The sequence below is a fragment of the Halyomorpha halys genome, unplaced genomic scaffold, assembly GCF_000696795.3.
Source record: "Halyomorpha halys isolate HHAL.00 unplaced genomic scaffold, Hhal_1.1 Scaffold750.1, whole genome shotgun sequence".
Lineage (NCBI taxonomy): Eukaryota > Metazoa > Arthropoda > Insecta > Hemiptera > Pentatomidae > Halyomorpha > Halyomorpha halys.
In genome coordinates this window covers 292,306-319,526 of record NW_027112315.1, presented here as the reverse complement: position 1 = coordinate 319,526, position 27,221 = coordinate 292,306, and the positions used below count along the sequence as shown (strand labels likewise).

Here is a 27,221-nt window from a genome sequence, read left to right as displayed (position 1 = left end):
AATATATTCCATAACCATTGTTTACTCCCTTTTTTTAGTTTTTAATTTATTTTTTTTTTAAAATTATATTTATATAAATGCTATAATTATAAATAGTTACTAGCACTGCTACAAATAAGTCCCAATGGATTTATTTTCTAAAACTATACTATATTTATTTTCCTTTTATTCACTTACTTATCCCAAATTAGGATTATTGGAATTTGGGATAAGTAAGTGAACAAGAGGAGAAGGTCATTTGAAAAGGCAAACTTTGTTTTAAAACAGCGGTTATGAAAGATAAAAAAAATAAACTGGTTAGTCAAGAAATTAGGACTTACATAAACTTTCGGGAATATATAAAAATGATTTTTAATCTAAAATGGCAAATGTCCACAAATTAATAATAGGAACTGGATAATGGGCAGAGGAGCCCGAAACGTGGTTTAAATGTAAAAAAGAATAAAGAAGAAAATTTATTCCTGAAAAAAATAAAGATTTATATATTTTTATTATTATTATTGGCGCGACAGACCGTGGAGGTCCAAGCCCTGCGCGATGTACTAAGGAAATGTATTGAGCATTTTTGATGTGGTTTTCATAGGGAATATTCGTCACTCCCACGCCTATATTTGTGAAAAACACCCATTGGGTAACGGGCCTCACAAATGCCAGGGGGGAGGTTGTGAGTGAGTATTGTGTAATTCTAAGCTTGAAAAAATCCCGGATAATAGGGCCTGGGACTCGAACTCGCAATCTTTGGGTCGGCAGGCAGGCGCGTTACCACGCTGCTACTGTCACCCCCAAAAGTTTATATAAATAGATAAATCCGTCATTTGTAGTAACAATTACGAAGAATTGCAGGAACTGAAATAAAATTTAATAAAACACAACTTCTTGATGTATTCTGACCAAATGTTATATTTGACGGATACATATTTAAAAGAGAAAATTCAATCATTTCCAACAAATACAAAAAGCTTCATCAGTCGACTGTGTTCATGCACACTCCTGAGAGCTGTCCTATCTAACTTAGTCTGCGCTGGGCTCAAAGCAATGGCACTTTCCTTCTTTTCTTGTGATTATACATTTCTGAAAACAAAAAAATATATATATCAGCTACAAGAAACAAATAATAAACATACTAGATTTAATAGGAAACATAAAAAATATATTATTAGAATATGATAAAAAAATATATATATGTATGTATATATAAAAAATTAAGAACTTATAATGATAATAAGCTCAACATATGTTGGAGTAACACGAAGGACAAAACTTGGAATGATAGAGAAATAGAATGTAGTGTACAGAATAGATTGCGATAAGATATATGTTGAAGAAACAAAAAAAAAATGTATGAATACGAGGATGAAAAATCAAATAAGTAATTGTAAAAATAACAAAAAAAAAAAATAAAAAATAATAGTAAAGCGTTGGCCCACAGCGTAATAAGGTTGTATAATTTTAATTCTGAGAAATTTTAGATTTAGAAAAAAATACAAAAAGTAGGAAAGCAAAAGAAGCTATTAATAACACAAAAAAATTTAATAGGATTGTAAATTTTAAGACCCCCTTGTAAAATTAAAGAGCCTTTATGCAAAAATCATTAAATAACTTATAATAAAATGAAAAAAGATAATGGTGTTGTAGTGTAAACGCTATTTATATTAATTAAAATGTAAAAAGATAACGGCGTGGTAGTCTTAACGCTATGTATATTAATTAAAATATAAATATTTCGTTATTAGGTGGTAAATATATTTAATTACATTATTTATTTTGTATTTTGGTTAGAAGTATGTTTTGTTTACAAATAATACTTTATATAAGAAAAAAATTAAAAAAAGAGAACCAATGTTATTGTTTTAATAGGGTAATTTACATAAATATTTAAATAATAATTGTTAAATAGGTTTCAATAATATTATTGTTAAATTGTTATTCAAATTTATAGAAGGACCCTGAAGACGAAGGAGGATTCCGAGACGTCGGTGTAATGTTGATAAAAAAAAAATTGGAAATGAGAAAAAAATAAAATAACTAAATATATATAAAGCTATATTGAATAACATTGAACTTAGAGGATACAGTTATAGAATTTATTTTTAAGGAAAAACTTCTTGATAATGCTCACTTCTTCTTATTTCTTCTTTTTCCAGTCCATTTTAATTTTTTACCATCTTATTTCCTCCTTATTTAAAGGGATTTTTCCTGATGATAAAAATTTTATTATTTACTTCATATGATTGTCCTATTTTTTTTACTTTGTGTTTTCTCAAAAAGTCTCTAGAATAAAGCATTAATTCTTATTTTTTTAAAATAGCATGAAGTATTCTTGGAACTAGGCATTATCACACCTTATGTGCTGATTACTAGTTTCATCCTTTTCTAATTTTGAATTCTATCAAGAAAATAATATGATAGTGTGTTTAACGACATAGAAAAAACAAAATTGATGTGATTATTGTTGTCAGTTGATTCAGAAATCCAATCATATATATCACTTAGACATAGACAAACAACATTGATTTAGTGGTTCACAATTTTTAGCTGTTTTTAAATTAAAAGAATTTTAATTATTTTTTATCGTTTTCCAACTGGACCAACCAAGCATTTCAAAATAAATATAACCTAATGATTATACAATTTGTATCTTGCAATATACTTACATCGAAGTGATCTTCGCAAAAGTATATTCTATTATTTAGTTTTGATAATAATTTAGGATCCCTTCCAGCCAGTTTTAACCAGGTATTTCTAGTTTTGAAATCTTTTGGCACTTGGATAAACAAATTTTTGTAGTTTTTACAGTTGCGTTTTTGCAATTAGGTACTGCACTAGAAATATGTAGAATATAACTCATAAAAGGTAATTTCTTAAATAAAAAATAAATCTAAAAAACTGAGTAAATTAAAACAAAAATCGCACTGAGTAGATATTTACATCGAAATACACCGCCGAGTCACGTGGGGATCGCAGGAAATGAGCTGGCGGACATTGCAGCTAAACAAGCACTTGTTCTTCCAGGTCAGGGCGCGACAAAAATGTCAATACTGCAACAGTGTACTTACGGTCAGTCACATATTTGAAGAATGTCATTTCTATTCCATGAACGTAAATTGATTGGGAGTGGTGCATCCGATACACTCGGATGCTCTGAATGATGACGAGAAGAACGTGGTAATGGTTTTGGTTTTCTTAAAAAGGAATGGCCTTTTGAATAAGATTTAAACCCGAAAGTTTGTTATACGTACTAAATAATTCTAAAATAAGTAATTATTTAAACTGTTGAATGTTTAGCTCTCCTAGGTCTCATGTTTTAGAAAATTTACTCTACTTTAAGATTTTCTGGTGTTGTTGGTTGTTTCAAAGATATCGGAGTTCTATATCTTTGAAACAACCAATGTAATTTTTTTTTTTAACATTTGGAGACAGCCACCATATTACCATCCCCTTTTTTTACTTGGTAGATTCGTCAATTTTGATTATACCTAGTTTTCACTAAAGTAATCAAAAATTGAGGTGAAATTATTGTATTTTTTTTTTTCATCAGGTTCTTTTACTAGTAAATGACGCAGGCGCAGAGCAAATCTTGATGCACAGATTCATTCATGCTGCCCAAATAAATTGGACTGCTACATTACACATCATACTAATCAATCCGTGATCGGATATATATAAATTACATATTTTACATGATATAATAAAAAAGAAAGGAAACATTTTTTTTTTTTATATCATATCATTTATGATTATCTAACCAATCGCTTAAATGATTCCAGAGAAAATATTACTGGAAGATCATGAAAGAGTTCACTAAGTAATTAGTTTTCTGGCTCTCTGCCAACGGTCTTTATAGATCGTGCTCATAAAAGTTTTGACGTCATTACAAAACCATTCAACCACCACAATTTAGTTCATCTTCGTAATTTATAATAGAATCCCTTGTAATGATTGCAGAACTTACTTTATAATTTTTTATTAAAAAATTTCGTAAAATCTAGTCTAGGCTAATCTAGCCTCAACTACATGAAGGATCATGGATGCAGTACTAAAGTAGTAAAGGAAGTACTTTTGCAAAACCAACTGTTGTGCAAGGATTTGGTTAGAATCACGGCAGATTTTTACCAAATTAAGGGTACCCTATTTATGAGCCTTGGTGGTCTCCAGAACCCACAGGGTTGGCTCACGGCTACAGTATAACAGAAAACAATTTTCTGTCTAACAAAAAATAGTTTTTAAACAGAATTTATATTAATTAAAATTATACATATTTATATTTATTATTAGCAACTTGGAATATGGTGAATTTTAAATAAACCTTTGCAAATACTTCCAGGAGTTGTATTCACCAATATAATAGGCCGAAACTTTACACAAAATATGTAATATACAACAATTGATTGTTTGCTTTATTTATTTTATCAATGATATTTCCATTAAAAATACGCCCCATTATTTATTGTAGTAAGTTATATAAAGAAATAAATTAAAAAATCTACGTCCAGACGTTTTTACTTCACTTGCATACTTCTTTATTTTAACATTTTTTTAAACCATAATTAAAGGTTATCCTACTTTGCCACTAAGTATGTATGAATTTTTCCAGTTCGAAATTACGAAATTTTTTATTAAAAATTTTTAGAAAATGAAATCTAAGCATCTTTAGATAATGACCCTTTTGGTGTATTTGAAAAACTGTGTCTCGAAAATATTTAACGAAAAGATTTCCGAGACACAGTTTTTCTATATCAACATTTTTTTCTAATTAGTTTATTAATGAATTTTCACATTATTTGTTGAAATATAATGAATCTCAAGTATTTTTTCCTTAAGTGCAGGTCATATATTATACTCGCATAATATAAGTTATCTAATTACTCAGGAATTATTGGCTATAAACCTAAAAAACACCGTGCCCGTGTAGGCCTCATATTTCCGTGACAACGTATACTCTATGCTAATATTACATAAATATAAATTAAAATCAATCCAATGTTATATATTTGAAATAATAAACCAGTTCACATATTGAATTCAGATATTTATTTTTGCTTGGTTATACAAAATATTTATACAGTTATACTTAATTCTAAGACTTTATTTCCAATATTCTATTCATAATCGGACGATGGTAGTTTAATTAATTCCAATGAATTTTATTATTATCACCATATTCTTAATTTCATGCATAATTTAAAGATCATCTCAGGCTTCCTTCCCCCACCACTACCTTCTCCGTTACGCTACACTTTTGCCTGCATGACTCTCAGCATCTATAATCCTCTTACCCCCACTACTACACTACTAATTACCTCCCCCACAATCTACTTCCGTTACGGGACACTTTTTCTAACATGGCATCCCGCAAAATGATTTATAAGACGTTGTCACGTCAAAAATAAAAGTTTATATAAGTAAAATGTTTAAATGGTTACTATAGTTATCCAATAATGTTTTGTATTAAATGTAAACAAAACAATCTACTTCCGTTACGGGACACTTTTTCTAACATTGCATCCCGCAAAATGATTTATAAGACGTTGTCACGTCAAAACATACGGCGGACAGTTTGAAAATTGGCCGTATATAGTAAAAGAGCCGATTATAAGCCAATTTTAGATTACTTTAATGAAAAATATGTATAATTACTAGTCTTAATTGATGAGTTTGCCAAGTTTAGGTAGGGGGAATAAAAAATGGCGGCTGATTCAAAACTTTAAAAATAATTAATTTATCAATCGGAACCCTATATATCTTTAAAACTTCCAACAACACTAAAAAATCTGAGAGAACATCATTCAAAGTAGATTAATTTTCTGAACTATGAGCCCTAATAGAGCTATTTATGTTAAATATTTCCTGAGATATAACTTTTAAAAAAGCAACATTTCATTGAAAATGTACTGAAAAATCAGTAGTTAGTGAATTTATTTTGAGAAATTTATATCTATATTTCTAGAAAACTACTACTCCTACCAATAGAAACTTCATAAACCACTTTATAGTTCATTAAACTAGCTTTGATTTGAGTGCTAATAGCCCGTACGTCGAATGGTTTTTGAGGCATAGATTTCTCAAAATAAATTCACCAACCTCTCATTTTTTAGTGAAATATTGCTTTTCAAAAAGCATATCTATATGTCGGGAACAATCAACATAAACATTAGAACTCATATTTTAGAAACTTCACTCTAATTTAATATTTTCTAGTCTTGTTAGTTTTAAAGATATAGCTGCGATGAAAAATCAATTTTTTTAAACGTTATTTTGAAACCGTCTCCATTTTTAATGAACCCAACCTTGATAGACTCATCAATTTTGACTAGTAATTATACAAAGTTTTCGTTAAAGTAATAACAAAATTGGTGAATTTTTTTTAAAGACCTTTACCTTTATAAGAATCCAGAAATTAATTTACACTAACTTCTATGTACAGCAAAATTTTAAACTTTTTTTACTGGCCTAATATAGTAGTCTCTTGCATAGATATATAATAATAATAAATGCAAGTAACGCTAAACTAAGAAAATACAACTATTTAATTTAAATAGTCTTGCAATTAAAACCAAGCTCATTTAATTGCCACATTAACCTCAAGGTATTGACCTCTGACGTGTTCACATCCATCGTGACTATATGTATCAATATGCCAGGTGCAATCTCGACATATAATAAAACAATATTAAAAATAAAGTATAAAGACAATTATATGGATACGATTAACCTCAAGGTTTCTCAAGTCACGGATGTTTCTTATGGCTGACCGTTAATTGCAAAACCTCTTTTGATGGTTTCAAGTATTTCCAACTTTGCTTTTTTTTTTTTTTTTTACCATTATTTTATTGTGCAGTTTTTATTTTCAAAGCAATCTTTATTCTTTAAATCTTTTATTTTTTATTAATTTTACTTCAATTAATAATATTTATTCCTCACCTCGACGTTTCGGACCGTCCATCTTCAGGATTTTTTTCTTTTAATATTTTATTTAGATCTTTCATCGGTTTTTCCTAATTGTTTTTTGCATCAATATTCCTAAACTATTTAGATAAAACAAAATAGATGATTAATTTTTAGTAATATATTCTTGTTTGAGAGTGGTTTAGTTTATTTAAAAACAAATTTGATCCTTTTTTCTCAACTTTATTCTTTTCAAAACCTTCCAACGTTTCGACCACTCAGGTCATTTTCAAGGATACCTTTACTTTGTTGTCATTTTCTCTTTTAAAATTGCTAAAAATGCCGGTTAATTGCCTTTGTCCCATCTATAACTTCTTCTATATAACCCTTTCTTAAATTTAAAACTTGTATCAACCACTTCTCTTCTTTCTTTCATTTACATTTGCAAACTTTAAGCAGAACCTTTTTAAAAAGAATAAAGTTGAGAAAAAAGGATCAAATTTGTTTTTAAATAAAATAGATGATTGTAAGCAGAAAAATCCACCCAAACTACATGGTTTGCATGGATGGCAAATCGTTTCCGAAATTAGACAGTTTCAAATACCTCGGCTCCACAATAACATCAATAAATGTTTGAAGGGCTGAAATATACCAGCCTTTTACACTGTGTGAACAGAGCTTATTTCTGTCTGTCTAGAACACTAAAATCCCGAAAAATCAAGCCACAGTCAACGAGGGGCAAGCTACAGTCAATCAGGTGACATTTCAGCACGGAAAGGAAGAATCAAACCAAAATTTTAAGAGCGTTATATATAATTGTCCAAGTACATTATTGGTTATTAACTAATAACCTATATGGTGATTATATATAGAAATAGAATAATGTTCAACCTTTAAAATAATGTAAATATTACAAACAATTTATGAGTTGTGATCCTGTTCTGATCGAGGTATGATATGTTTAAATAAATTATTATCATAAGTTATTAATAAAAAATGAAAGGTATGATATTGTTTTCCTAACTTTTCATGGTAACTTATAACTACGTAATAAATCGTATACATAGAAAATCAGTATTTCCTTGAAAAAAGATTTTTTACACTCCTGAGGGGAGAGGGGGGGAGGCAGCTGCCCTCTCCTGCCCCCCTCTGGGCATGCTTTTGGCTGCTAGAGCTTCTAACAAAGCATAGTCCTCCATAAAATTACGGGAGCGATCTGGGATTGGGGGGGGGCCTTAACACATAGAGGAGATGAACTAACAGTGATCTGCTTGCAGAGACTGGTCAGTCAATATCTCATGATATAAAGGTTAGGAGGTTAATATGGGAGAGGCAGCTACTTTACTACAATAGTAGGCATGAAACCACGTGGGAAGGCAAAATGTAGATAGATAGACAGCATCAACAAAGATGCGAACAAGCTGCATGCAGCAAACTGGAAAGAAATTTCCCAAGACAGGCAGGCGTGAAGTAGCAGGTTTCGGGCGGCCTAAAGGTCTACATGGTCTATGGAACCATACGAAAAATAAAATTACTAAATTATTTGTTTAATGGTCAAATTTCTAATTGAAATTTCATCATCTTTTTTACTATTAAAATTATAAATTGTTATTGATGTGTTATTCATCTGCTGATATCAACATCTGAAGGCGGACGTCCGAAACGTCACGAGGAATATATTATTAATATAAACAAAATATAAAAGGTTGAAATATGAAGGCTGCTAACACAGAATAAAATAAATAAATCATAATTTTTTTTTATTTAATAAATATGTAAGGTTGAGATGTTCCCTACTTTTTTTTACGGACGCATTATAAATTTCATATTTTAATCAAAATAATTATTGTTCTAATTATTATTCTATGCATTTTAGATCTAAAGAAAACAAAAAACTGGGTGTATTACGCAATGTTCAAATACCGCTCTAATACGTCCCCAAATTTTGTACAGAATCGTGAACTCTTGTTGAAGTTTTATTTTTGCGATTTACATAACAAAATATTATTAGCCTCTATTATAAATATTATAATATTATTATAAGCAATTGACAATAAAAAGGTAGCATAGTTTTGAAGATGAGGAAAGGAACACGAAACATCAAAGATAAGTAAATAAGAAAGAATAAGTTTCACAAGTATTAAAATAATTTTTTACATTTCGTTTTTCACACGAAAAACGTTAAGTAAAACATAAAAAATAATTGTATATATACTCTTTTCAATTTCTTGAGACTGGTATTTATTGTTTAAATGATATAAGAAATAAGGAGAAGGATGCCAATAAAACTGCACTAGTGTATTGTTATAACATTTTTTTAGCATGCAGCTAAAAACCAATATAAATTCGACTTTGATTACACAATAATTTTACATAAGGAAAAAAATATGTTCAAAAGAAAAATACTTGAGTCTATATGTCAGAGAACTTCAATTATACAGTATGTTTTACAACAGATAAAAGAAATCTGAACCAACACTAAGCAGAGATTTTAACAAAATTAATTTATGAAAAATATGGGTAAATTTTATATTACTATTTACAATTAATTTCAATATGAATTTTAGTAATAAAAGAAATAAAAATTTAGACCAGAATGTACTTTGACATAAATTAATTTTGTAGAGAATATGGAAGGTTCAAAATAGTTTGTTGATAGTGTTAAGTTGATCTATAATAAAAAGTTTTAAAAATTAATGAAATCGTGACAAAATAGGTAACTAAACATAAGCTGAGGTAAGCTTATTACTAAATTAATATGATTCCCAATTAATTTATTGCTTCATAGGGTGATAAATGATCTGGGGAGAATAGCCTGTAAAACTTTTTAAATAATTGGATGTGAGGTGTAAATTTATGTTTAAGATTGTTCTAGAGGATGGTCAAATCGGCCGAAACGTTAGACTGTTGATGATATAATGAAAAGTGTTAAGAATTAACATGGATACTACTAGATTTATTTAAACAATGAAAAATTATAAGAAAAAAAAATTATATAAAGAGCTTTATATTAAATAAAGTGAACGAAACCGTGAGAGAGGTGTTTCGGGGGAGTGCAGACTAAAATTTTTAAGTCGACTTAGGGAGGTTTTGGAGATAGGGAATGGGAACTTTTTAAATAAAACCTTGAAAACAACTAGTTGGGTCATTTTATAATAAAAATTTCGAAAGCCCAACTTTTCTAATGTTGGGACATTTAAAGGAATATCACTTGCATAGTTGTTCACTACACCTCGACAAAGTTATACGACGATAACTATTTCTAAAAAGTCTTTTCTGCTATTCCTCTAATAATGTACTTGCCCCAATTTACCTTTTCTGATTTTGTTTTTCCTTAAAAACATAAACTCTTTTTAAAAAATAGACTCTAGAAATAGAAGTTCTTATACTCGGCGTTTAAGGGAATATTTATTTGTAATTCGAAGAAAATCGAACGGTGCATTGACTTCGTAAAATAATATCCTTGATGATACGGGGAAATTAACACGATTGCTATCCTATCTTGGATAGGAATTCGAAAAACAAAAATCACAACAAATTATAGTTTTTCCTGAGTTGAATTTCATTCTGTAAGAGTTGAGCCGTCAGCTTAGCAACCTCATGTTTCCTTTAGCGATCCATTCTGAGAAAACAATTCAGAAACATTGAATTTGAAGGAAGCAAACAAAGGGATAGAAAAATTAGTTTTCATATTTAAAAATAGGCCTTGGATGACCCTCTTTCTGGTTATTTCTGACGTATGGGGCGTTATCTACAGAGTACTCATTTCGTGGGGCTATCGCAGAAATAAAAGTCGACCTCCTAGTTCCCAGGTGGGAAAAATCTTCGCTCCCTGAGCGACAGACGTTTCGTATAATTCGAATCCGGCCTGGGCTGAATAAGTAGGTAACCTTAAGCATAGCCCCGCTTTAATTAAGAAAAAAACAAGGGCCGTTCTTAGCCAATCGAGTTAAAGCGTGGCAACGCGCCAGTCTACCAATCCAAAGGTTGTCAGATCGAATCCTGGTCCCGCATGGGTTTTTTTCAAGCATAAAATAATGCAAAACTCACTAACAACCTCCCCCGGGCATTTGGAAGGCCTGTTAGGCAATGAGTGGCACTCACAAAAAATATGCGTGGGAGTGACGAACCCACCCTACGAAAACCCCACGTCAAGAACGCTAAGTCGCGCGTTTATGGTCTGTCGCCCACATAATAATAATAATTATAAATATTATAATAGCATATTAAACTACAAAAAAATAATACATAATTTATTTATATTAAAACAGTTTGTGGAATTTCAATCTACTACATATTGCTTTTAAGTTTTATTTTTCATAAAATCATTAATTTAACCACAAATAGACGATTAATCCTAAACATTAAACTTCTACCATTATGTTAGTGGATGTTGCATTATCTTTCAGGGTCTTTTTAATGTTAGAGGAATTAATGGTGCCACACCTTAAGATTGCTCAACAAGTCAAACAACGAACCTTAATTGAGAGTTTCCGAACACGAAATGTAATTTACTAAGAGGAAAAGCTTTCTCATCTATTCAAACTAACGGACGATTTGAAATGTTATTAGTTATTTCCTTTTACGATCGATTAAACATAACCCATGATTCAAACATCGTGACTCACAACATTTCTTGAATGTTAATATTAATTGAAATATATTTTACTCGAAGAATAAATGCAATTTTTGTGACGCCTGTTTAATAATTAACTTGTAAATAGTGTTTAAATAGTGTAATTAAATTATATTTATTTTTATTTGTGTTATTTTCTTTAGAATTTTTGTTTATTTGGGTTTTATATTAGTATTATAATAATTGAAAAGGTAAGTAGATGAAGGAGCTACGTAAATTTTTTTTTGAAGCTTTAATGTGGATGAAGGAGGTAGGTGCTATTGTGTGGTACCCTAACCTTAAAATTGTATTAATCACTGAGATACCTACTTCTACATCTAGCTATTAGATGTAGGTATCTAGGTATTATCTCGGGTTTATGTACACTTCAAAACATTGCAGCTAAACAAGCACTTGCTCTTCCAGGTCAGGGTACGGCCATTCTGACACCACAAGAAATAGGTCTTCCAATGAAAAATGAGATATTATCTAGTTCGCAAGCCATGTGGGATGAAAGCCCGCCAAGCAAATTAAATAATATCAAAAAAACCACTAAACCATGGACCACATCAAACCGTTCCAATCGCAGGGAGGAGGTAGCTATTGCCAGATTGAGAATAGGTCATACGAGTTTAACTCATAGATATCTGATCAGTAAGCAGCCACCGCCAAAATGTCAATACTGCAACAGTGTACTTACGATCAGTCACATATTTGATAAATGTCATTTTTATTCTGTGAACTTGAGTAGATTGGGAGTAGGACCGAGTGTACCAGATGCTCTGAATGATGACCAGAAGAACGTGGAAATGGTCTTAGTTTTCTTAAAAGGAATGGCCTTTTGAATAAGATTTAAACCAGAAAATCTGTTATACGTAATAAAAAAATACCAACAAAAGTAATTATTTAAATTTTTTTTCGAAATTATTTAAAGTGAAATAGAATTATAGAAATAGAATATAAAGCACGAAACATGGGCGTTGATGACCTCAGGGTTTTACGCCCTAAAGCCCCAGACAACAACAACAACAACTTCAAAACATAGCAAGCAAAAAAAAAAATGAACATTTTCTTAAAATTTACTGTTTGTAACAGAACCCCTTCAATTAAGTGTAAAAGTAACTGTTACTGAGGGTTGTTTAGCCCGCGTTGCATAGCAACAGGCTGACGGTCTACTTCCTTCAAAACATTTTGTTGCTAACTGGTCTAGTATTTGTTTGGACATTTTTATTGTTGATTGTGACTACTATAGTGCACTGCCAGACCCTGTCTGCGTGTTAGTTTGACCATTGTGGTCTGGATGCACTTTGATTGTTATTTTTGATCATTAAAACCCACAACCAGACCCTGGTGATGCCAGGTTTGACCCTCATTAAGTACCAGTGTGGCCATTTTGATTTTTGTACATCTTGACTGTTGATTGTGATTGATGAAATAGGGTCCACTGCGTTTACGAATGCCATTGTGGTAATTGATTTAGTTGAAGTTTAAATGCTGAATGCATTAAAGAGTATAGACGTGGGCCCACCAATTTTTGACCATTTTAATAGCTGCAGTGGTTGTATTTATTTCAACGAAGCAATAACCTAGACATATTTACAGCAAGAAATATCTTTCCCTGAACTATCGTGGTGGATTGTCTTTTCTTTTGGAACGTCCCATCTGGTTTCTGTCCATTCGAAGTCATTACTCAGTATTTTATTTTATATATATCTATCAACTTTGTAAATTTGTTATTTTAGTTTAAAAGGCGTTTAATATTGACAACTGAAAACATAAACATATAATGTTTATGTTTTCAATTGTTGGCCTTACCAAATAGATGTTTTTATTCCAGCAAGATTTTTTTTCCTGTGCTTCCTTCAAAAAGACTCCATCGATCTAAGGTGGCTTTAATAACTTTTATTAATAGTATAGTAATATTTTGGTTGGGATCATTACTTAATGATATGTTTGTCTATATCTCTTGAGGGAACAATCGATATACTTGAGGGTTCAGTTAGAATGAACCAAAAGTGCTCAGTGCTCCTTACTTTGTCACAAATAAAATCATACATAAAGGCCTTAATGTCCCCTATGTAACCGATCTAGCCCGAACCAAATATTACTTCTTCCATTATAAACTCTCTAACCACTCAAACCACCTAGTTTCTGATTATAAATTATTTAGAGAATTATGATTACCATCATTTGGAGAAACATAAAATTGGAAAGAAATAGTGTACTTACAAATTTGGAATCATACAAAATAGCTGATTGATAACCATGGAATTAGACAGTAGCAGATTGATAACAGTGAAAGATGAAATATAATATTATATAGGTAAGGAGATATGTATAAGATGAGATATGTAAATAGTATCTAAAAAACTGAACTTTATTATAAAACTGATTATATTTCATTTGTCATATTGTTCAATATGAATATTGATAATATTATATTTCATCTTTCACTGTTATCAATCTGCTACTGTTTAATTCCATGATTATCAATCAACTATTTTGTATAATTCCAAATTTCTAAGTATACTATTTCTTTTCAATTTTATGTTTCTCTAAATGATGGTAGTTATTTCTTTTTGTTCTATAGCCCTGATGAAGACCTGAAACTCAGGCGAAACGCATAAATAAATAATTTTTTGTTTATTTATGTTCTTTTTGCTGACCGCAACCCACGATCATCTTCTCCAATTATTATTCAACAAGCCTTAATTTGAGTGCTGGCAGACATACGTCTAATGGTAACGGGATATTGTTTTTCTTTGATCAAACATTTCGTTCGAACAACTAGAAATCAATATAAATATAAATATAAATTTGGCGCATAGAAATTAGTCCGAACAACTATAAATCAATTTATTTTAGAAAATATCATGAAAACTACTACTCCTGCGAAGATAAGCTTTTAAAACTTCTTTATAGCCCATTAAACTAGCTTTGATTTGAGTGCTAATAGACATCTGTACGTCGAATGGTTTTTGAGATATAGATTTCTTAAAATAAATTCACTAATTACTGATCTTTCAATACATTCTGTACAACATTTTTATGAAATATTGCTTTTTAAAAAGCTATATCTGGAGAACTATTCAACGTAAATAACTCTATTAGGGCTCATATTTTAGAAAATTCACTCTTTCAATGATGTTCTCTTAGTTTTCTTTTGTTGTTGCTACTTTTTAAGATATGGTGCTCCGAATAAAAAATTAATTTTTTTTAACGTATTGAAACAGCCGCCATTTTTATTCTCCTATACTTGGCAGACTCATCAATTTTGACTAGTAACTATACGTAGTTTTTATTAAAGTAATCAATTGGGGTGAAATTACAGCCTTTTTTTTTCTCCTTTTGGGCTCTTTTACTATCAAGTTTTCATTTCGTGGGACCACCACAGAAATAACAGTCGACCCAAGCCGGATTTGAACCGAGACCTCTGCATGCAGTCACGAGGCATTCCCTTGACTACCTCACCTACAAACGGTAGTTTTTTCCCCTCTAATTAAGGCAAGAAAACTACATCGTTTCACTGCTGACTGCGATATCTTATTAAAATTATTTTTTTATGATTCAATAAAATAATGAAATAAATTAATGCGAATCATTCAATGAACAAATAATGGGCCTCTGAATAAATGTGTACACTTTAATGTTATTATTAATTGCTTATCTGCTTATATATTTGATATTATAAAATGCTATAGTTATAATACTATATAATTTAACATTATCATATTATATAATTTAATAATTTATAATCATAATTTTGAATATATTAAATTTCGCCTTAGCTTACAGATCAACGAATTTATGTTAATCAGGGTAAAAATAAATAATTGATTCTTATTCTCCGTTCAGTTCTTTGTCGTGCTTTGTAAAATCCTTGAATTCAAATTCTGTCCAATTTCGACAACGCTTCCATTATCCTGTGCGTCGGGTTTGCGTGCGACAACTTTGATCTTAAGGATGCTCCTTGTTGCTGTTTTTTTGTTTCCCACAAGGCCGAGTTCCCATGTCGTGATAGAAAAAAAAGGACTGTCTTCAAGCCTTATTATGGCAGTACATTGCTTCACTCATCGCAAGCTTTTAAAATAATCTAACCACAAAATTGGGATCCTTTTACAAAAGAGACTTTTGCTCTCATCAGAGAAGAGATGAAGTCCGAAAAGAAGTCCTATCTTGGAATAATTTAAATGGTATTTTACTGAAAGAAACAACTTTGTGTTTTAGTAGTTGAACCGATAAGGATTTTTATATATATATCAGTGCTTTTGTAAATTTTAATATTTTTTTTTTCAAATATTACCTGTGGTTCATATACAGACACAAAGACAAAAAAAAAAGTATAGTGAAATAGACTAAAGACGAATTATCATTGTCATCATAATCATAATTAGATATTGTTTTTAGGGGAAATCCAAACAGAGTTAGCCAGTATAATAAATAGCTTACGTATAATTATAATAATAAAGGCTTAGTGAACCCAAAGGTTCGATGCCGATACTACCAATAGTTCTTTACATACATCTGTCCAGTGACGCCTCTTCAAACCCATATCTACTAAATCAGTCTTGACGTAGCCCTTCCATCTACTTTTCGGTCTACTCGTTACTAAGTCCCACAACCTAACACTTCATCTTATTACCCGCTAAAATCAGAATTATATTAACCCGGATCAGTTCCCTCAGTTTAGCGTTATGTAGACTTTTTCGGTTTGAATATTTTACACAACACATACTTTATTTAAAAAAAACCTGAAAGGCGCTGTTCTTTCTTCCCTTAGTGTAAGAGGCCACATTTTGCATCTATAAAAATATAGTATATAGATAATAGTTAATATTAAGAATAATATTTCATTCTATTGGTAGAGATATTCTCTGATATTCTAAAATAATAATTAATTAAAAATCGTTTATATAAATTATTAATAAACAAAATAGGCAAACACCATAAGCTGAGTATGTTATTTAGGTTTTTTGTTATTACTTAAAAAAAAAAGATCTAATTATTTGGGTACTGCCAGAATTTCATGCTAGTAATTTGAGCTAATATTATTCATTTTTCCCATTTAGCATTCTGTTCTTTTAATACACATGATAACATAACAAAAATGATAGCAATCTCGTCAATTAGAGACGTTTAATAAACTGAATAATTGTTCTATAGAGCAAGTCTACTGCTCAAAATATTTTATTCTAATTTCACTATACTTGTGACAGGTTCCTAAGAAGTGAATGATATTTTCTTTTCTTCGGAGTTCCATACCGAGCAGTTATCATGCATCTATGGTTTTATACTTAAATTGAATAAATCTTTATCAATTAATACATTATACAAATCCTTATAATATTTATGATATAATAAGTGTAATAAAGATGAGGTAAAATATAGATATCTCATTTAGTTTACCATTCAAGGTTCCTAAATTGCAGTAGTATAGTGATTCAAAAAACAGTAATAATCATAAACAAACGAGATGGTTGGATTGATTGAAATTTGGAAAATACAAGATCATATAGTTCATAATATGCGCGGAAGATTGACCGCTGTCAGACATAGAGTGACATGAAAAATATCTCCGATTTAGTTTTTATCTATAAATAATGGAGCGTTAGTAGTATAATGTTCGGTTGGAAACAGAAACACCATATTTAAGTGATAATTTTGATCTGGTATCGATGCAGTCGGCGGAATAACTCAATTTAAGAGTAAACCCATGGACGCATGATAGTATCGATTACTACGCGGTATGTAACTTCGAAGAAGAGGAAGATACTACTAACTTCTTGGGAACCTGACACAAGTATAGGAAAATTATAATAAAATATAAAAAATACATTTAGTAAATGTAAAATATATTAATTAAAAATATACTAAAATACATTTTAGGCAGCGGACTTGCTCTCCAGAAGAATTACTCAGTTTATTAAAAGGCTTTAATTGGAGAGCTGTTACCAACTAAGTACGACGGGCTACACTGGAAAGAACTCCGTTAACATGGGAGGTATCAATGCCATATCACAGTTTATTACAAGTTTCACATTGCTGTTTTATTTATTTTTACTTAAATACCATATTGTTTTATATTACTAACTAGTTGATTTTCTAAGCATATTACATATTATTTTTTTTAATTTTGCTTGTGTTGTAGTTAATATTCCACACAGGCTTCGATAGAATTGTTTGAATAGATAAATATTTTAACTATTTAACAAATTTAAATAAAATAGTATGTAAGTTTTCTTAGTAAATCAGAAAGACAGCATAAAAGATCTTTAATTCAGCTCCTTTTCATTATCCACCGTACTTGTTTAGGAATAAACTACCGTATTTTGATATCCACCACAAATCCTATATTGAAGGAGTCTGATTAATCTGCGAGGGCTGATTGACCAAAGTTAAATAAACAGAATGAGAGAGCTTTACATTGAGCCAATGGTTAATTAGTGGAGATGCCTTTTAGTTCAGGCTTTAGAGAGGGACTAAAAGCCTGCGGACCTGATATTCATTGTTGATTAAAATTAAACATTACAATAAAATAATTATTAATCCTCTTTAATAGGTAATTTTACAATTTTTATTTAAAAATTAATTATTGATAAATATTACAATCTGCCACAACCTTGAACTGATCAATAGTGATAAATTATCGCATTCACACCCAAATTAAAAAATGATAATAAAATTTCTATATTTGTATAAACAGAAAGATAAATAAAATGCACATAATCAAACTATGTAAATTAAAAAATAAGAATACATAACTAAATAATAAAGAATAACAATAAAATAAAAGGATTAATTATTTTTACTATTAGTAATTTTTATGTCTTTATTAGCTTAGATTAATTATAAATATTAGCACAAAGCTCATTAATACTTTTTTTAAACAATATGATTCTAATTAGAAATAGATGATAAATTAATTTTGAAGGATGTAGGTTTATTTATACATAAAAATAAGTATAATCGTACGCAGTTGGAAAAAAAAACAGATTCCAGTCAAAGATTAAACGCAGCCACAATAACCAATTTATAATTTTCTATTAGCCATTTCCGGTCATTCATAACGTTAAGTAGTTCTTACAAACAGTTTATATATTTTTTTATTATATTCATGTTATTATCATCTAAATTTATTTTGTTTATCACTTTTTTTTTTTTTATCGTAAAATATTTTCATTAACTTGACAATGTCTAGAGAATTATCTTAGATCGGATCGATGAACGAACAGAAATGAACGGAGAATTGGAAATTTGAGATTAAAATAAGTTTATGAAAAATATAACAAGTGCGTGTATATAATAAATTATTTAATATAGATAACCACTTTCATTCATAAAAAAAATTTTCAATGTGTAAAGTTCGACTTCTACCGTTCGTATAGAGAAGAAATATTAAAAGAAAAAACAAAGAATTCAAAAAGTACCAGATATAATTTGCGGTCGGTTGGACTGATACGGGAGATGAAACATTCTTTGAATGACTTGGGCATGAATGAACAAGGATACAGGAACCTGTGAGGTGTAATATCCTTCATTCTTCTATCTCATAACCCGTGAATGACGGTTCTCAAGTTTCCTGCACATAAAATTGATTTTATCACAAGGCGTTGGTGGCTATCTTTTAGTGTTTTGGTTTTATGGATCCTATAACACTGGATTCTGATATATCTTTTTTTAAATTTTCTTAAGACGTATCACTATAACAAAAAATATATTAAACTGAAGGATACCATATAAAGTTGCTGAACCTTTTTTGTTTAGAACTTCTATGGAACATTTATAGCTTTTAATACACAGAATTAAGTCCCACTGTACATATTCACACTGTCTAACCAATCCAAGCTTTGGATTTTTGATTTGATTTCCGCAGGTTCACGCGGTTAGTCACCGATACAACTTCTTTAATTTTTTTAATGTGGTTTTATTTAAAGAGGTTCTTAGCAACAATGTATGTAAACCCTAAATAAAAGAAAATTCACATTTGATTATTTAAAGTGGCATTTCCGTAGGTCGATTTTGTCGAAAAAGTTCCTGTAACGTCCCAGGAATATTCCTGGGACTAGTATATACTAGTCTTAAATAGGTTAAGTTTCGTACTACCCCTGTAGAACAGATCCTCACTTACTAGACAAACGGTCTAAACTTCCAACACATTACAAAAGACTGACTGATCTTCATGACTGTAATAAGGCCAATCTGGACATACGGAGTTGAGCTTTGGGGCTCCACTAAACCTTCGAATTTCTCTCGTATCCAATCCTTACAATCCAAAATCCTTCGTAAAATCCACAAAGCTCCTTACTTTGTTACAAATAAAATCACCTTTTATATTATATGATTTATGTTATATATGGACCTTAATGTTCCATATGTAACCGATCTAGCCCAAACCAGATATCATTTATTTAATTATAAACTCCCTAACCACCCAATCCCACTATTGTTTTTGCTTGCCTCCTCATTCGTTCCTGCCAATCCTCCGAGGCGCCTGAAAAAAAGATGGCTTCGAGACCTTGTAGTGTATAAATATGATTAGAGTGCTACTGATGGGTAGTTTCTCTACACGCCTCTATCACACCATTTTGATCATAAATCAAATTTACTTAATATAGTTGTAAATAGCAATAAATATAAAAATTCGTACTACTTTCAATTTTTAACTATGGTGTTTGCACATTCTCACCATTTTGTAAGACTTGCTTTTTGAACTCTGAGGAACTCATAACGTATATTTCCATCAAAAGCTCGAATTCAAAATTTTACACGAATATTTACCTTACTATATAGTCCATATTTAGGTAAGTGGGAGTGAAAAAAAATGTTATGATTGAAAAACAAAAACTGAACATTATTGTTGTTAAGTGTAAGGTGTCACGAAAGATGATTAAAATATTCAAATCTAAAGAGGTGAGAGAATTAAAATATATTTTAATATAGATGGTAAATAATCTAAAACAGAAATTAGTCAAAATTATAAAATTGAGAAGTTTTTGATTTTATTCTCCTTTTCATCTAAAGATCTTTCCCTACTTGCCTATGATATAGGAAAAATAATGATAGGACCATTGCAATATTTAATTTTATTTATCGTTTGTGATTAATAATTATACATAATATAAATAAAATAGTTTTTATTTGAAAGAGGAGTCTATGTTACTTTACCTACTACCCAGGGATAAAGAATATTGTATTTTGAATTTGGAAAAGTGTTGTTGTGCGGCTTTGAAGAAAGGGATTTATCCGTTTTAGAGATCACTGGTTCTTAAAACATTCTATCTGTGCCACGATTATTTCTTGAACGGATTCGTCGGTTTTTAGTTCTTATTTTATTTTATAGGATATGGCCTTCCCAATGTCTGTATATCAAATATGGAACCCTCTGCGCAATATACGAAAAACAAAATAGTTCTAAAAAATTTGATGAAACTTACTTGAAGTGTTCTACATAAATCCCTTAACGTTTTCGTATGAAACTGAAATATTCCATAAAATGTGAGATAAAAATTTATAAGGAAAAGAAACTTTGATTTAACATTTTTTGATAACTCAAAAAATACACATTTTATAGTAAACTATGTATACATTTATTAAAAAGGTAATAATTCATAAAAAGGTATTTTTAGCATATATTTTAAGGTAATTAAATTCTTTAAAAAAAAATTATCTCTTCATGCTATGATTGTTATCAATTCACAATCCATAGTATAATTGTAAATAATATAAATTTATTAATGAATGTAAAAGTTAATATCACCTAACATTTTCTAAAACAATTGTAAATTGGGCTAGATAATGGACGGATGTCCGAAAGAAATAAAGAGATAAAAAGTTTGTGGAATTTTCCTTAAAAAAAAAAAAGAAAAAAAAAAGAAAAGTACAACATGTTGCCTAGGAGGCAAATATAATAATAAAGATTATTATAAACAAAATTACAGTTTTTCAAGGAACATTTTTTTATTGATTCCATGATATATTTGAAATTTTGAAAACGCTTGAAAACGATTCTTACGCTCGTAAGAAGTATAATAATTTTTTTTTTTAATTTAATAAAAAACAAACAAATAAAAGTAAAATGACAAATTTCTGAATAAAAATCACAAAAAGTATTGCTCTTAGCGGCCTAACTTTTCCTTATCAGTTAGGCCTTACCAGGACTGGACACACCATATATAGTTTTTTTAATGAAGAAAATTAACAATACTTATTGTAATAACTGAGGAAACAGGCAGCTTGATCTGTTGTATAACAAGAGAACTAATATATACTTGGTGCAATAATTTTCTTGTACTCGTACAAGTCTAAATTACTTTTTTTTCACGGCATTACAGTACGTCATAGTATAGTACAAGAGCCCAAGAGAAGAAAAAAGTCAGTTATTTTACCCCAATTTTTTATTACTTTAAAAAACTATGTATAATTACTAGTCAAAATTGATGAGTCTACCAAGTATAGGTAGGGGTAATAAAAAATGGCGGCTGTTTTAAAACGTTAAAAAAAAAAAAAATTTCTTTCGGAGCTCTATATCTTTAAAACTACCAAGACTAGAAAACCTAAGAGAAAATCATTTAAAGTAGAATAAAGTTTTTAAACAATGGGCACTAATCGAGCTATATACGTTCAATAGTTCCCGAAATATAGCTTTTTAAAAAGCAACATTTCAGAAAAAAATGCAATGAAAAATCAGAAGTTAGTGAATTAATTAATTAATTAGCACTCAAATTAAAGCTAGTTAAATTTAATATAAAGTAGTTTAGAGCATTTATGAATAAATTACCATTGTTTTGAGTACTGGCAGACGTATGTACGTCTTATGGTTACTGAGATAATTTTTTTCAAAAATCAAAAGATTTGTCCGAACAATTAGAAATTATCATTTTTGAATTTAGATTGTCGAATATTATAAATCTACTAATCCTATAAACGTTATAATTTACTTTTTAGTACATTTAACTAGCTTTAATTTGAGTGCTAGACATCTGTACGTTGAATGGATTTTGAGATATAGATTTCTCAAAATAAATTCACTACTGATTTTTTAGTATATTTTTTTATGAAAGGTTGCTTTTTAAAATACTTTATCTCGCAAGTATTGAACTTAAATAGTTCAAGCCGCCATATTTTATTCCCCCTACCTATACTTGGCAGACTCATTAATTTAGACTAGTAATTATAGATAGTTTTCATTAAAGTAATAAAACATTAGGGTGAAATAACTGTTTTTTTTTCTCCCCGGCTTTTGTACTATCTATACAGGTCCTCAATTTCCGAGTATTACTTTTTTTATTTTATTGGTTTTAATTACTATTATCATTATTAAAAATACAGAGAAAAATAACTAGCCGTTTGATCCAGACTATGGTCTTCATAAAAATCGTCTTTGACGCAATTATTTGTAAAATATAAGAGCTTTTGTAAGCAAATGTACGAAATTTAGACGAACTGCTGATGGAATTTATTCTGTACCTGCATAATAGGATATCACTTGTAGGTGGGGACTACGACCTTGGACAAGAAGTAGTCGCACATGATGCTCTTGGGAGACTGAACGCTGAGCTTGGAGTGCTGGCTATATCTCCTCAGGTCACCTTCACCTCTCCCTCCTGTGGGCTCGCTCTTTTATTTCTTCGGCTTCTGGGGCCCAGTCATCGCTGACCTCACTCTGGAGGTCGTGTACGCATCTTATCCTATCGTCTTCGGGCCCTCTTGTCGAGAAATAAAGCTAAGAAAGTGGTCTTCCAAATACGTCACTAAGTTCAGACATTCTGCTCCACCAGAGCATATACGTGCAACTGCCAAAGAGCCCAAGAAGAGAAAAAATAAATTATTTTACCCCAATTTTATTTTTTTATCTTTATAATTTTTTATTTGCACCTGTAAATCTAGTTTACAATCAGCAAATGAGCTGTACTATTCAAGCATTCACTACTGACCTTAAGTAAATTATTTGATTACAGTAGGAGGTCACTCCTCTTCAGCCTAAGCCGGGTTACGTCCGGGATGTCATGTGTTGCCATCTGTCGTACAAATTTATTGAAATATCCATGTAGCGTATTGTGAAACTGTTTGTAAGTTGTATGGTCCGTTATAGTCGGAATGCTTAGGTCGGTGTGAATGGTCTCGTTTGAAACGCAGAGTGGTGAGTTCGTTGCCAGTATTAAAAATCGTCTGTCTCATTTTAGCAGATCCATAAATTTGGCTGTCGTAAGTCCAAATGGGTTTAAATAAGTAATTGTATATGTTAGGTTTCTGTCTGAGGGCTGATTTATAACGTTTTTGTAGTATGGTATATAATTATTTCTGTCATAAATTTAGCGTTTTTCATTTTGTCTTGACGTGTGAGCCCCATGTCAGTTAACCTTCTGTCATAGGTTAAGTCTTAAATAACTTACAATGTTTGTTTGTGGTATAGAGTGATTGTCAATGTAAACTGAAGGGCATGTTTTGACTCGTCTTGGTTAATCTTAATTATCAGGTTTTCCAACTATCAGTCAAAGTTAGTTTGTTTGAATTTTCGTATTTTTCTTTTTGAGGCAACGACCTAATTTGTTAAAAGTTCGTTTAGCTGAAGGTAGCCGGTGAGTTTGACATTCCTTTATTTCCGTGATCTTCTATTGGCTATGATTAGATCCCAGATATATTTAGGGTATGACGGCGAACGTATTTCTTTCCTACCTTTTAACTCTTGTAAGTACTAAGTAGCTTTCTGAATAGCTAAGGTGAAGAATTCAATCGCTTCGTCTAAATCCTGTTCAGATTTTAGTACTGTCGGGACAGTCAACTTGGTATGTAGATATTCACTAAATAGGTCTTAATTTATGAGCGATGGTTTTTTTTTTCACCAAGAAATGTCTTAGTACCTAGCAACAGGTTGATTGGTAAATAGTAAGGTCTGTTTCTGCTGTAACAGTTATCGGCAATGGCTTCAAATCATTTTCTACAAAAATTCCTAGTACGTCGGTTTTTTTATGCCGGGAATTTGGTACGTCGGTTTATCTGAAGCAAAGACGTCTAAGGATAGATGACGAAATATTTGATTACATCAATGAAAACTATACACCATTAAGAGTAAAAATTGATGACTCTGCCTACTATAGAAAGTGGCAATAAAAAAGTTCGGCTGTTCCGAAAGTTTTACAAAATGTATTTTTGATTACCGTTAATTGACCGTGTACAGTATCACATTGCAGGGTTTCGTCAGGTCTAAAACAGATAGAACTAAAATAATGTAACAAAGTAAGATAATAGAAAAAATGAATAAAGTTAATTACATTAAAAAGTATAAACTCACTGGAAAATTGCTGGTATTGCAAAAAGAATTTTAAGCAATTTATAAAAACGAAAAATAAGATTAAAATAAAGGTCACGAAAAAAAAAAAATGTACGAAATATGAAAACCCACCACGTGAATGACGAAAAGCTAAAGAATGAGCTTGGGTCGGATACAAGGTAGAAACAGGGTTGAAGAGGGGGGGCATTTGATTCTTATGTGTATAAATCGTTATTTTATTAATTTTTTTTTATTTATATTTTATATTTTAATTTTATTCTATATATGTTAAAGAAGGGGAATAAAGAAAAATTATATTGGGTTGGAGGAGGATATAATTAAATATAAAGATAAATAATGGGAAAAAATGCTTTGTTTGCTAAAAAATTAAAATTAAAATCTGTCCCACGGAGGGTCAGGGGTTCAGTACTTTGTAAGGAACTACGGTTACTAGACCAAGGGTTGTGCAAGGAGGTGATTTGGTCAGAATCACGCTCGACCTCCAGATTTTTACCCAATTAAGGGTGCCCAATTTAAGAGGCAGGGTGGACCCCTGGAGGGCTCCAACCAGGGGGTTTGTTAAAGAGGGGGAAATAAGGAAAGATGTGTTGGATCAAGGTGGAAAAGTATAATTAAATGCGGAAACAAGCAGTATAATAAGGAAAAAATCTTTTAAAAAAATATAGAAATAAATAAATTATAAAACAAAAAAATCATGAATTACTATTATATATTATAAATGTATTGTAATACATGCTTTAACCCAATGCAATTGGGCAGGAAAACTTTTTTTTATAAATTTTTTCTCCCTCTCTTATTATAAAAAATAATAATTTATAAGTTAGATCATAGTGGTAACGTATTATACTTAGAAATATCAAGTAATAAAACTGAGCCAATAAATAGGTATGATGTGTTCTTTAGAAAGTGAGTTCGTGAGTTTTTTCTTCTTAGTTAAGTTTTGTGTAGGATGTGCCTAGATGATTGATGGATCAATCGAATGTCGGGAATGTAATTGTGAAATGGATTGATGACTCATTGTGTATGTTACGGTCGGCGCGTGAAGTTACAGCGAGCGAAGAGATTAGGTCATTTATCGGAAAAAATCAATTATTCACGCAAGCATAAATCTTAAAGCTCTATCAATCAGAGTTAAGTATAGTTTATTCAGACTTTTATTTCTTTTTTAAGAACTCTAAACTGCTTTATTGATTCATACCCCCAAGTCACAAGCAGTCGCAAGTAGAAATTGTGCGTAGAATGTACTACAACAAAGTTCTCTCCTATGGATCAGAAGGCTTGACTATACACATTAATAAACCAAAACACCAAGAATACACAAATAAACCAAAACTTAGAATTTGTGCCGTCGTTTCGGTCTGAATTTCAGGCCTTCATCATCGCTGAAAAAACAAATGAGAGATAATGACCATAAGTCAGAAAAATATAAAATATAAAAGAAAATAATAAACATGTTATAATATTAGTTTTTTATTTGTAAATTTTTTTTCTTTCTTGTCCATATCGTCATATATATTATCTATTTATTGCTTTATATCTATTTAGGTATGTTTATTTAAATTATTTTATAAATTAATTACATATCGTATTATGTTAATTCCATTAATCATCATTTGCATTTTCTTCCGTATTTTCCATTATGTTTATTTCTTGATTACTTTCTGTATTTTAAATTTTTTTATCATTTATTTCGTAAAATTCTTACCTCTATAATATTACATTTCATCTTCTGTTGTTATCATTAAACTACTATCTACATAATGTATTGTTATGTATATTTTCCAAGTTAGTTTGCTCATTATTTTCCGTTATTTTTATTCTCTGAGTTATGGTTATTTTTTTTCTTATTTTTCAGTCCTGAATGCTTGAAATTCAATTCGAAACGTCGAACAGATAATTAATAGGATTTTAATTATATGTGTATTTTTAGCTGACTGCACCCCAGACTATCTTCTCTTAGAAGAAAAAATAAAGAAATTTATAGCAATAATGTTACTTTGAATTACTATTCGGGTCACCCATTTCATATGAAATATGTTACAAATAATTATTTAAAGAAGATGACAAAAATGACCAATTCCAGCAGATTGAATGTAGTAATAAGTAAAATATACTTGGAATTTTTTTAATTAGAAAATAATTTACTAAATTAGGGATGTGCACTTTAAGATTTCCAATAATAAGCCAGAGGGCAGAATAATTAATAAAATTACAGTCAGTAGAAATCATTACAGATTCAATTACGTAAAATGATTGTCCGAGGATATAAAAAGCTCTTTTATAGAATTTTATGTTGAAGAATACTCCTTATGCTATACACCTAAAAAGAAAATTAAAAATTCCTATAATAAATTAAAGGACAAGATAGAATCAAAATAACAATGAGAGCTGAAATATAAATTCCTTATTTAAATTGTCCAGCTATATATA

General features: G+C 30.1%; 1 long non-coding RNA gene across 1 annotated transcript; it reads right to left on the bottom strand.

The window, feature by feature from the left end:
* Positions 1 to 882: 882 nt before the first annotated feature.
* LOC106685876 (uncharacterized) lies at positions 883 to 23,088 on the bottom strand. Its single transcript, XR_001343910.2, has 2 exons — positions 22,967 to 23,088; positions 883 to 1,071 (listed from the first exon to the last, which is right to left on the bottom strand). It is a non-coding gene; the product is annotated as an uncharacterized lncRNA (long non-coding RNA).
* Between the last annotated feature and the right edge of the window lie 4,133 nt (positions 23,089 to 27,221).